This window comes from Engraulis encrasicolus, chromosome 14 (assembly GCF_034702125.1).
Source record: "Engraulis encrasicolus isolate BLACKSEA-1 chromosome 14, IST_EnEncr_1.0, whole genome shotgun sequence".
In the NCBI taxonomy this organism is placed as follows: domain Eukaryota; kingdom Metazoa; phylum Chordata; class Actinopteri; order Clupeiformes; family Engraulidae; genus Engraulis; species Engraulis encrasicolus.
In genome coordinates, this window is record NC_085870.1 from 45,821,798 (window position 1) to 45,835,401 (window position 13,604).

Below are 13,604 nucleotides of genomic sequence, written 5' to 3' on the forward strand. Positions count from 1 at the left end.
CCTGGCCAATGATTTTAACTGTATAAGCCCCAAAATAGTGACATACCCCTTTAAGGCTGCCCCACCAAACCCCTGGAAATCCCCATCGGACCCTTTCTTATATATAATTGGCTTCCATTCCTGCACAGTACAAAGAAGCAGTATTAATTGTAAACTTCTAAACTACCAAAGACCAAACACAATCTAAAACATGCACTAAATCGACTCTCCAAGTGTTGAATTAGCACAGCGTTTTTTTGTTTGTTTGTTTGTTTGTAAATGAAAGCGACTTTGTAATGACATTTTGTGGAGCTACATAAGCGTGTGAGTGGATTAAGAGGAGCTAGTAGACAGTGCCACATGTGCCTGAAGACACTATATTATAAAAATAAAAAGCAGATGGCACTTACGATACAGGTTTTTTTTTGGCCTGTCTGACTGACTGTGTGACTGTGTTGGGATGAGAGCAGGACTGGACTAGGGGAGAAATAAGGCTTGGGCACTTTTGGATTAAAGGGGCCACTCATAATTAGCTGCGCAGAACAGTTTTTATTTTTACATTTCTGAAAATAGGGGCCCACAAGGATGCAGGGCCCACCAGGAAATGCCCGCAATTGCAGATGGCCAGTCCAGCCCTGGATGAGAGTCACGGGTCTGTCAGTGCTGAGACTAGGTTGGGCGTAGAAGACGTGCGCCAAAGCACAGGACAGGACATATTTATGGGCGTGCAAGCCTGTGCGAGCTGCTCTTTGATTTGTAGGCCAAGTTTTGATGGGGATGCGGCCTGCCCAAGTATGATCGTTTTGGGGCTGATTTAAGGGAGGGGATGAGTGTGAAAAAGGTAAACAGCTGAGACTGATGATGAATGTTGTTCAGTTCAGCAGCAAGACTGTACTTGAATACGAATTTGGGTGTCTGATGATCACCAAAATGGGTTGAGTCGTGAGGGGTGTGTGCCTCTCTCTGTGTGTGTGTGTGTGTGTGTGTGTGTGTGTGTGTGTGTGTGTGTGTGTGTGTGTGTGTGTGTGTGTGTGTGTGTGTGTGTGTGTGTGTGTGTGTATGCGTGTGTATGCGTGCATGCGTGCATGTGCATGTGAGTGTGCGTGCGTGTGTGTGTGTGTGTGTGCATGTGTGCGTGTGTTTGGGTGTGTTTTCGTGTGTGTGTGCGTTTGTGTGTTTGGGTGTGTTTTCCGTGTGTGTGTGTGTGTGTGTGTGTGTGTGTGCGTTTGTGTGTTTGGGTGTGTTTTCCGTGTGTGTGTGTGTGTGTGTGTGTGCATGCGTGCGTTTTGGTGTGTTTTCCATGTGTGTGTGTGTTTGTGTGTGCATGTGTGTGTGTGTGTGTGCGTTTGTGAGCGTGTGCATTTATATGCCTAACCCAGCCTGTTTCCACTCTTTATTGGAATGGTCTTTATAGTCGTCCTATTTGAATGAGTTTGTTAATGGCTTGGATGTGGATTTATTTATTTTCCCTCAATAATTTGTTTGTCCTCATTATAAGTGCTATTTCCTATGGTCAATTCAATCATATTTTTTTATTGTTAGTGTTTATTTCCCTCTTCCGTTATCCCTCCCACTCTCGTTCTGTCTCTCTGTCTATTTCTCCATTTATTTGCCATCCTGACTGAGGTCACTGAGCGTTTATTTTGCATTTGTACTAAATGCACAATTCAGCTCCTTGCCTATTGTAGCGGGGGATATTTTAATGCCGCTAATAACCATTACCATCTTTACCAGAACATCTCTGTTCTTTTTTCCGCTTCATTTTGTTGCCATGGCGAGAGCATGGTCACCATGACGACAAATCACTATGAGGTAGTGATGGGACAGGGTACATCAACAATGGCTCAGTGTGTGGAGTTATCAGACATTATCCTAAACCCCAGTGTTGATGCAAAAGCTGTGGATGACACATTCAAAGGGCTGCAGCTATTTGACAAATGTTCATTGCCATCATTTTTGCATTCATAACACAAAACAGTCCATTTGTAGTCTACCTCTCCAGACTGATAAATACAAAGTCCACTGAGAGCAGTGACATTAGCACCTTGCAGATGTTTCTTTCTTTCCTTCTTTTTTCAGCTTTGGTGACCTTACTGAATGTATTCCGGGGTGTCTGTTGTCACTGTGCAACAGTGATTAACATAGTGTTTGGACAGTAATCCTCTGAGAGGCTCTGGCCTTCTGTTCGGGCGCTTGTGCAAACGCATCTCCATGTGCCGCCTGTGCTTGCTTGTGACCGACACGCTCTTGGGTCTTCCAGGTGCGCAGAGCAGAGTTGACTCGACTCATATCGCTGACTGGAATTCAATTATCCTCCTGACAGACAGCACACTTCCTTCCTGCATTAGGACCATGTGTGCATTCCAAAATGCAACCTTGCATCCTCCACTTGTGCTTGTGGCCTCGTGTTTTGTGGACGCCTCGCCTCTGTGGAGAAAACAATGAAGTTTCCCCGCTGTCAGCCTAGCCACAACAACTTTTGGGAGACTATTCTTCATTCACCATCCAGTTTGAAAATGAGAAAATGACTTTACAATTGAGCTTTTGCGAGATAGAAATATAATGCTGTTGTCAGTGATGTCATCACGACGTAAGCTTATTACTTCCTGGTACAAGGCCACAAGCACAAGTGGAAGACGCAAGGTCACATATTGGAATGCACCCCTTGTCACACGTCACTCCACTCACATTTCACATCCGCCTGTAATGAGGGAGGAGGGGGTTTGTTTACCCAGGTATATGGGGGAAGTACCGGTATCACACTAGCATGGCAGGCAAAACAATACAAGCATGTGATGACTTGTTTGTCATTCTCTGTCCAAATATAATGTACCGGTGTATGTACAGGGCTTAATGTCAATCTAAGAAATCCATTCCATAATCTGAATCCAGTGTAGACAAAAAATTACCTGATTCTGCCCAGCAAGGCGAGAACAGACATGTCCACACCAATTTGGACTTTTCAGGGGTGCAGCGGTTTGGAGGGCTAAGCTTCGGACCTAGGTTCGTGTCCAGCCCGAGGTCATTTCCCAATCCTCCCCCATCTTTCCGTCTCTCACTAGGCCTACTGCCCTGTCACTCTGTACTATACTACAAAGCGGATTCCAAAAAAGTTGGGACACTTTGTATTTTGTGAATAAAATCAAAATGCTGGCATTTTCAAAACATTCAATATGTTAATAAGGTAGAACATCATATACAGATAGCATATCAGTTGTTAAAGTCAAACAGAATTATTGTTTTGAGGTAATTATGTGGTCATTTAAAATTTCACTCTTGCAACAAATCCCAAAAAAGTTGGGACAGGGCCAATAAAATGTTTTTTTATATTGGATAAGACCAAACACAACACAAGGGATGAGACTGAACAGTTAAATACTTTGACTGATGGCATAATTTTATTCAAAAATTAAATATTTTGATGTGCGAGACATGATTTCAGCAGGTCAACTGATAGGTGTGTTCTTCAACTTGTTTACCTTTTTGTTATGCTTAATATGTGGCATATCCTGACTGCAAGAAAACAATTTTGTGACCTGTTTACTCTTATGATGGAACCACACTGTTGGAACATAGAAGAGTTTGAAATTTGTCACCGTTATGGGGCAATATCTAAAGGCGGTGCTCCAAAATATAATGCCTTGGTAGCTATGTATGCTGTTTAAAGTCTGTATATATCATTCAACATTCATTATAATGCTCTACATGAGCAAGAAGACCATAGCCAAGGCACCTCTGCACCCCCTTACTATCATATATGCTCTCTTTCAGACTGACCACTAAATCAAGTTGAAGTGTTCATTTTCTATACAACCTGGAGGGTGCATGACTCCAAGATTTTAAAAAAGGATGAAATATTTTCCATTCTGTAATCAGAGGACAGTTTCACATGTCTCCTAGGTCCATCTAGAATGAGCTTTTCCGCATGCAACACTGTTTAATGTCTGCATCACGTGCATTAATCAAGTGTTGTGTTTATGGTNATTTTTTTGAGAGCTGTCATTGTTGGAATGTCATAGTTTGCTTATTGACGACGAGTATGCCATGATCTCATAACTCATGCAATGATTACACAGAACTCTATATTATGGAAATAGGCCTTATATGCCTGCAATTTGGATAATTCAATCTTTCTGTGTACTAGATGAGTAATTAGCCCCTCAAATCTTCACTTCTGAGTGCCACAGCCTCTCTGTGATGGTATTTTATTTGTGCATTCATGTTGGCAGTCAATATAGTTCCTTTTAAAATATTCTTCCTTGTGTTATTTTTAGAATTATCCAACTATTACAATATATTGTGGCCCTGTCCCAACTTTTTTGAGATTTGTTGCATGGGTCAAATTTTAAATGATAACATAATTACCTCAAAACAATAATTCTGCTTGACTTTAACAACTGATATGTTGTCTGCACATAATGCTCTACCTTATTAACATATTGGATGTTTTGAAAATGCGAGCATTTTCATTTTATTCACAACATACAAAGTGTCCCAACTATTCGGAATCCGCTTGTAGTTTAATAGAGGCATACAATCGCATAAAAATGATTTGAACCTTCAGTCTCTCATGATGAGACAGGAGGAACTAAAGGAACTTTCTGGATCGCTCTCTCCTGTCTGGAATACCCTCGGATTCACCCTGCTCCCAAACAAAAAATCGGAAAAACCAATCAGGATTGCTGATTTTCATAAAGGTGACGTAGTCAAAATGTAATTGAGTAGTTAAAGTACGGTAGCAGCTCATTAAAAATGTCAGACAAGTACCAATCACATGCAAGGTTGTTTGATGAAACCATCCCTTCGGAGAACTATGGCGTAGTTCCAGATGGGTAGGTGGAACCCATTCATCTGGCGAGAGTCAGGTCAGGTGATCGGGTGAATACACCGGCGGCGACAAGATTAAGCAACAAAGAATCACTGGACTGTGCAGCAAGAGCGATATGAGCGATATAAGCGACAGCGCATGTCAGTTATAAGCAGAATGCAAGCATTCCAGCTTTCCTATTGGCTGTGGCAGCTGTCGCTGAACTGCATCATACAATATGTCACGTGAGTACACATTTTTGCAGATTCTCTTTTCATAGGATAGCATTAAAGAAATTTCACTTTGACACATTGATTAGTGACCTGTTAACAACAAATATAATCGCATACATTTGTTGTTCACTCAGAAAAAAATCAAAATACAACCATTAATGTTTGAACATGTCCCACAAAAGTGAGTACACCCCAGATTAAAATCCGGTAAAGAAGGGACCATGTTGTCCTGAATCGTCTCGAAATGAAAAGGGATTAAAAGGGAGGTCATCAGTGTGCGTTTCAACCTTTCTTTATATTGAACTTTTACATTTTGAGTCTGCACCTGGCTTATTGGTGTGAGAATTGAATGAAATCCTACGTATCATGATCTCCTTCAGTAGTCACAGTGCATGTTGACATGCATTTTTCTTTTAGGTGTAATTCAGATTTCCAATGTTGATGGCATTCAAGCATCCCCAAACCATGTCTGTCCCACTACCATGCTTGACTACTGAGATGATAATGTTTTTGTAAAACTCACTTGTTTACCACCACACATGCTTGACACCATCTAAAGCAAATTTGTTTATCTTGGTCTCAAGAGAGATGAACAAACCAAAGATATTGATCATTGGAACCATGTTGTGTGGTCTGAAGAGACCAAGATAAACAAATTAGCTTTGGATGGTGTCAAGCATGTGAGGTGGTAAACAACAGACAGACAGACAAACAAACCAACGCGACCGAAAACATTACTAGCTGGGTCTCTTAGCGTCCAAAAAGGGCCTAATCGTTACGCGCTGGATAGAAGCACCAAAATCGGTGTAGACCTTCCTTAGGATGTTCTCCATCATTTCAGAAGGGGTGCCCCAAATTTCAATGTCATTAAGGTCATTTTTATGGGGTAAATCCAAGATGGCTGCCCCAAACCAGCCAATAGTAGTAAAATGCTGTACTGCCTGGACATAATGGTGTTATGGGCCAATCCACCTATTTGTGTGTGATGTATACAAACTGAACTTTGAAAATATGTGCAAAACTTACCATAAAAACAATGTTATATATGTCTTATTTAGATTCAAAAACAGGAAAATCATAAAAACCATGGTCAGAATGAGATCACTCTACAATTGAGAGCTCATTTCTGGGCATTTAGCTATTGAACCAACATTCATTAAGAGTTTTAAAACTTTGCAGTGGGTCATATCTATAACATCCAAAAAGAAAATTGTGGTTAGAAAATGTAGGGGAGAAGAGATAAACCCTTGAACTGGGCCACACATAACTGTCAAAAATGTTAGCATGCTAGCATTAGCAGGTTCAGACACTCGGTCTGCTCTTCAGATATGGCAAACAATAATTTTAATCCCACTTACACATGCGCGCACACACACAAACTACTACTACTTCCTTAGGACCCCCTCAATGATTTAACCCTAGGAGTCCAACTGAAATATATTCATATCAATCAAGTCAATAATACATGTGCATATCAAGTGCCAGTGACAGCTGTCAAATGACAAATGTATGCTGATTAATGTTCAGATATGTGTATCACAGTCCTAAGTGTGCAATGGAGTGATAAGGGCATTTATGCTTAGGAAATTATGAATAATCAATATGCAATACACCATCCATACAGTATATTGACAGATACTTTGTTTTAAAAGAGCAAAATGGTAACATGTCTGTTTGTCCATCTACTTTTGGCTTTAATCTAGATGACATGTTGGCTACCTAACCACTTAATTTATTGTTTGCTCGTTATTTTTTATTTGTGGGTGTGGTCCTTTGTTTAAAACATGTCTGCCTGCCTTCCCTCTCTCACATAGGCCACTAAAATAGTCTTTCAAAAACTTAAAACAACAGCATGTGGAAATCCTATTGGCTTTGGAGGGCTAACGTCTATAAGACTATACTGTACTCTACTGTATTGCACTGTACTGTACTCTACTATACTGTACTGTACTGTACTGTAATGTGATATACCGTACTGTACTCTACTGCACCGTGCAGTATGCTACTGTACTGTACTGTACTGTACTAGACTGCACCGTACTGTATGCTACTGTACTGTACTTAACTAGACTCCACCGTACTTTATGCTACTGTACTGTACTGTACTGTACTATACTGCACCGTACTGTATGCTACTGTACTGTACTGTACTGTACTATACTGCACCGTACTGTATGCTACTGTACTGTACTGCACCGTCCTGTATGCTACTGTACTGTACTGTACTATACTCTACTGTACTTTATTATACTGCACCATTCTGTATGCTACTGTACTGTACTGCACTCCACTGCACTGCACTGTACTGTACAGTACAACTATAGAACTGAAACATGTAGAGCGGTGGTGCTCAAACTGTGGTACGCGTACCACTGGTGGTACTTGAGACATCTCTGGTGGTACTTGGAATGCCATTATGAACCTCTCCTGTACTGACTGGCAAAAATGAATATGGAATGCCTTTACTGCGATATTCTAATGTTGGTTGTCAAGGTGGTACTCGGAGAGCTCAATATTTTCTCAGGGGGTACTTCACACAAAAGGTTTGAGAACCACTGATGTAGAGCATTCTGAGGACATGTACAATATTATGCAAAAAGGTGTAGTGGGAATGAGTTATGTTACTGTTACCACTCAAAATCTTGAAGGTTAAAAAAAGTCTTGTGGCGGGGTATGATCGACTATTCTTCCGCCCAGACTATTTATGTGCCTTGCATATCAAGAAAATGAGTCCAGGTAATGATTTACTTTCATAGTATATACCATATGAGAAGTGTTGTTCTATATAGATATTTATCCTATGGGTAAGGGTGGCAAAAGACCTACAGTACATGTTGTCCATCAGCTGTCAGTTTTGATAGCAGTTTAAGTACTCAATGATTACTGAGCTAACTAATACAACTTTTAACAGAAGTACTAGGTGAGGACTTGTCTGCAAATAAACATTTTTTTTAATCTCTGTCTTCTTACTCAACATACACTAAGAAATCATTCCCATTTAATTTGAACTGAAGCCATACTGTGGCCTACATGTAGGCCTATATTGAGTAATCTGTAATGCCATTCTAAAGATGACTGAAATGCTCTCACAATATGCACTTGTAAAAATATAGAATTAGGTGATCTTATGGGGTTCTTCATTACATATGGGAAAGGTCCTGTCCTTTACCTCTCTCTCATACAAATACAATATGTATATCTGTTATGGAAATTAGAGGATGGAGAACCTGCTACCTAGGGCATCTTGCACTGACACTATCCCATTCAAATCGAGCATTAGCAGCAGTCTATTCTCACCATAGTTTTAGTGTTGGCAATGCTCATTTTAATTCAGACCAAGAATCTTCTCAAATCGTTCACAATGTTACATGCTGTCAAGCACGTAAGCACAGACTCACCCATACTTTCACACTATGTACATTTTGTAGTTTTATCAATCTGGTCTAGCAGGCTACCCTTGCTTCATCTCTTCTGAGGACTATATTAACATTGTCAGCTAAGTATAATGTCATGTAATAACAATGTAATGCGTTACCAACATGACATATTGTATATGACATGGTAGACTTTTTTTTTTCAAGGGGCACCCCTTCTAGGATGTCTTCAAATCAGTCAAGGAACACGTGTACCGAATTATATGCTTCTATCCAGCGCGTAACGATTTCTCGGCTTAGAGCCCCTACTATACCTCGTTACCTCGTTTTTGGCTGCTCTCTTTTTGAGAGTGGAGAAACAATGGTGGTGTTCAAAAAATTGTCCAGCACATGTTTTTAAATCCCACCACAATAGCTACTTCTACAGTATCCATAGGTCTACACTACATACTGAACCACAGCCATTCCTCAGTGCTTGATGTGAGCAGCGCTATCTCACGCGATGGCTTCTTCCGAGCACGGTGGCACAGCTGAGGCCGATAATGGTGCAGATACATCAGAAGGTCTCATTATCATGCGATTGGATCCCAACCCAGAGATGGTGGCCTTTCTGTGCGTCATAAATATGTATCGCTGCTATTTGCCCTCTTTTAGTGCGGCATGAAAGTGATACTGATCAGTTATGTTTGTTTTTTCCGTAAGGGGTGGGAGGGAAGGGGAGGGTACGGCAATGCAGATTCTCTGTGAGGTCGGGGAGTACACTTCCACCATGTTGATAGCTACAGTACTGGAAATAACACAAAATGACTCTCTGTATAGTGTAGGATGGGGATGACTGAGACAGTGCCTGTGGGGAAACCAAGAAATATAAAACCAAAACATCAAGAAGCGGACAATGCCATAGTGGATCTTTTACTCTGCACAGCTCCAAAATGGTTTGTGAATGTACCCACAACTCGGCAGTGTCACTTGTGTGCTTTCCATGTTTTGACGACACTCCTTGTTGTGGGCCTATGATTAAAGTGTGGATAATGTTCAGAGATTGGCTGGACAATTGGTAAGTGGCAAAACACAACACCCAAACACAATATATTACTTCATTACCCATCAAGTTCAGTCTCATTCAACACAAAAAATCAGCTGCAGTCAATATGTTATTATAATGGTTTATATTTAATGACATCTAAATTACAGTGACAGTGCTACAGTGAAAAGACACATTGTAGTGAATTTAGGAAATCTGTGCATACATACCAATAGCATTTGGAAATTCACAAAGCGTAGGGGATATTGAGTGAACCCCATTGGTTGAAAGCATGACTGCACCCATGGGAATGACTGTGTGAAATTGGACTTTCACTTTGCTGTGGCTGTGTGTAAGCGCGTATAGTATGTGAGGGAGACAAATAACATGGCAGTGGTGTAGTCTACGTAGAACACAGGTATACGTACGCAGTATACCCACTTCAAAATTTCAAGGATTTCAGTATACCCACTTAAAATTGCTTTATCCATTATTTAGAATAGCACAAATATATACTGTATACCCACCTCAAAAAATGCTCAAATATACAGTATACCCACAACAAAAAAGTAGACCACACCACTGTAACATGGAGATGGGGGATTTAAATACCACACAGGCTAAAAAGCAACTTCAAGTAATCTCAAAACAAATGGTGACATTTAGAAATAATAGAGAAGCCATTCTGCTCTATTTGGGAAATCACCACCTGAGGTCTCGACTCATTCTGAGGCAGATCTCTGTGTAAACCAATTCTGGCTCCTGACATTTGGATGAAATTATCAAACCACTCTGGGCCTGTGAAGCCATGTATACAGCTTTCCACGCTTTCTACACAGACTACACCAGACACCATTGTCTAACGATGTTGTAATTTACTCTCTATTACTGCGGTAGAAAAGAGATTAAATGCAGATTGATGACACCACCGGTACAGGCGCCTATATGCCCATAATGATCCCCTAATGTGTCTCAGCACTCTCCCATCACTGCTGCTGCCAGGGCCGCTGACAGCTTTGGCTGGGCCCGGGACAAAGCCATGTGAAGGGCCCCCTCACCCAACACATGCAGTGTAATAAGGACCCAATTCTGGGCCCCCACTCTCCCTGGGCATGGGACAACTGACCCCTTTGTCCCCCCTGTCAGCATCCCTGGCTGCTGCGGCACCCCCGCCGCTAGACTACCTCCAGCTAGCTGGCTCGGCAGGGTGTATAATTCACTAGCCGCCATTACCATGCAGCTGTAAATGTTCATACATTTAGGAGAAGAAGCATGTAGGAGAGCGATGACATGGGATCCACGTCCTATAAATAAAGCTTATGTTGAGCAGCCCTAATGGCTATCTGGTAGAAACTGCACTTAGAGCGTCTATGATGTCTCTCCTCTGGCCAGCGTTTCACCTGTGATGGATTGGAATGCCAGGTACGTTGAATACGTCTTATGGATGAAAATACTGTAGGGAGGATTCCTACTCCTGGCTCTGCAGTCAATATTGGATGGTCTAAAGCTACCAGTAGGGAGGCCTGCTCAGGGAATAGGGTGTACCTTAACGATACAAAATATACCCAAGATCCCATCTGTCAGGACCTGCGCGACCTGGCACATGCAGGGCCTTGGAGTAACCAGCATCCCAATTGTGTTCAAGACTGGATTGTCTAATGGTTCAAGACCGCAGGACTAGAGGGTATGGGGAGAAACATGGGCCCAATGATTTCTGAGAAAAAATTCAGTTCACTAAAACACATTAATATTAGATGGATAAACCTTAAAGGTCTGGAATAAAGTTCAATACCGAGTGAATTGCACAGCTGCATGTTGTCGATAAGACAACCACACACGCAGCAGTTGGGTGGCTACTTGGTTGTTATTGATTGGCCCAAAAGTAAAGCTGCAAAGGCAAACAAGCTGTGCATTACCCATAAACTGAACTAACTTGAATGCTGCATGCGTACATGGTTGAAATACTGTACTTGGTAACGTATTCCTTCTTTAATTAGCATACTTGACATTCCATCAGCATCATTTGCTGCTGTGCATATACCGCTGTGTGGTATTTGGCGTGACAGTGGGGGATGACTTGAGTGACAATCCTACTGCACAGTGCATACGCATCAGCTCAACACTACTGAGGGTTCGTGTCATCCTATGTGCTTTGCCCTGAATATGAAAAAGCAATGTGTATTTCCACCAAACAATATATCTTTTTTGGGCTCTACCAAAATGGATTTGCCTGCAGTGATGGTCCCAGACCAGGCTACAGTGTTTCTCTCATATTGTGCATATTTAATCTCAGCCTGAAACACCGCTATCATCCCTCTGCTGCTCATCCTCTCCCTGCTCCAACTGGCCATGAAAGCAGTGGTGTGCTATTGCCTCACGATTACACATAAAGGGGTTTGATAGAGCTGGCTGCAAATTAGGCCACTGTACCAAAAGAAGATGGCCCCTTAGTAACAGAGGTAAGATAAAGGGAAATGGCCCTTTTTTCATGTGACGTCAGACCCCATCAATTCAATGCATTTGAAGCGGATGTAAGTTGCAGCCGGTGGAATAGACATTACACAGTCGACTGATTTCTACTTGAAACCGGTACTTGTATACATATACCTGCTTCAAAACGGAACTTGTTTGGCTTCTCAGTGAAAACTCTAATTGCATCAGATGTTTGTACATGAATGATAAAACTTGGGATACAGATACAGCCTCTGAGATCCTTGATGCCTGACATACCACTGACATACACAAAAGCTGTAAAGATATAAAGATATAAACAGAAAGCAAAGAAATTTGAATATCACTCCCCCGTACATGGATGGCAGGCAATACTGATTCAAAATATAAATAATAAATAAATAAATAAATAAATAAATAAATAAATAAATAAATACATGAATGAATGAATGAATGAATGAATGAATGAAAAAAGGTATTAAAAAAAGTCTGTATGTACATCATTAAGTAGGCCTACATCACTTTGTTTGTTTGTTTGTCATTGACAAGATTGTTCTGAGCCACTACTTAAGAGCTATTTCCTGAAGCAGGGCTTCTTCACCTGCACATCAATAAACCATAGAAACTATAGTAACAGGTAATGGATGGAGAGACAGATAAAGGACACTTTGTACATTACATGGACATTACATTTGGCTTACGATGTGCTTTCTGAAAGCCGCTCTTTCCTGTTTTGATTATAGCTCGCCAGCTACTGTATTGTAAGCAACCCTAGTTTCTATTATTCTAACACGGAGAATCTCTGCGACCTTGCACTTTCACGAGGAGTTCTGCCGAACAACACTCTGCCCTCTGTTGCCTAGTTAAAGAATCACAGAATCCGTCACATTCTCATATATCTAATGGAGCCGGTTCCATAAACATTTGCTTCTGTCAAGGTACTGTATGTCTCAATTAGGATTGCCCAAGCATAGCCTTGAGGAACACACTGCAAATGACGGAAATGACGGAAATGAAAAGAAACATCTCTTACAAAAGGTCACTAAGTTAGATCTGCGCATACTTTTCTGCGGTGTACATCAAGTTAATTGACATAAATTGCTAGCGATCCAGAATGTGAGGGCAATACGTTTCCTTCTACAACCTAAGCTGCTAACCCAAGCGTGTCTCTCTGAAGGCCACGGACTGCATGTATTGGAGAAAAACATCTGCAAAACGGTGTTATAAAAATGGAAACATAATAACAGAGTTGGACTGACCCGACAATGTACTTATAGCTTCACTGGGGCATGAGTCACCTGGATGAGGTGTCTCAGACAATAAAGGCTACCTCCCTTCCTCCGTCCCTCCCTCCAAAGCCATAGGTGTGGATGTGTTTGTGCAGGCCCTCATTCATCTAGGTCAGGCCATGGTGGTAGTCATAAGGCGGCGACCTGCGAGGGAATGGGACCACTTTCTAAAGATTAAACGCGGTCCAATAAGAGGTGTAACTTGTGGCCATTCAGGAAGAGATTATTTGTTAGCGCTATACTGTAGGCGATGGCTGTGTTTTGAGTGAAACCACACACAGTAAAGGTTTACTGAAAATGTGTGTGTTTGAGGTATTAAATGCTATACAGTAACCTAACCTGTGTTTACTTATTTGTGGCTTTATTCTCTTTTAGTAAGCCTATAAAGAAAAAAAAATGTGCAATAGTGATGTCATCTACTTTCCGTAAGCCATTCAGTAGCATTAT

At 41.3% G+C, this 13,604-nt stretch overlaps 1 protein-coding gene across 1 annotated transcript in view; it reads right to left on the reverse strand.

Annotated features, from left to right (window-relative positions):
* Positions 1-12,385: 12,385 nt before the first annotated feature.
* LOC134463362 (transmembrane protein 88) overlaps positions 12,386-13,604 on the reverse strand; it is a 13,390-nt gene continuing 12,171 nt past the window's right edge. The window contains exon 3 of the mRNA XM_063216574.1: positions 12,386-13,604. This exon is cut by the window's right edge and continues 1,807 nt beyond it. The gene's annotated coding sequence lies outside the window, so the exon portion shown is untranslated.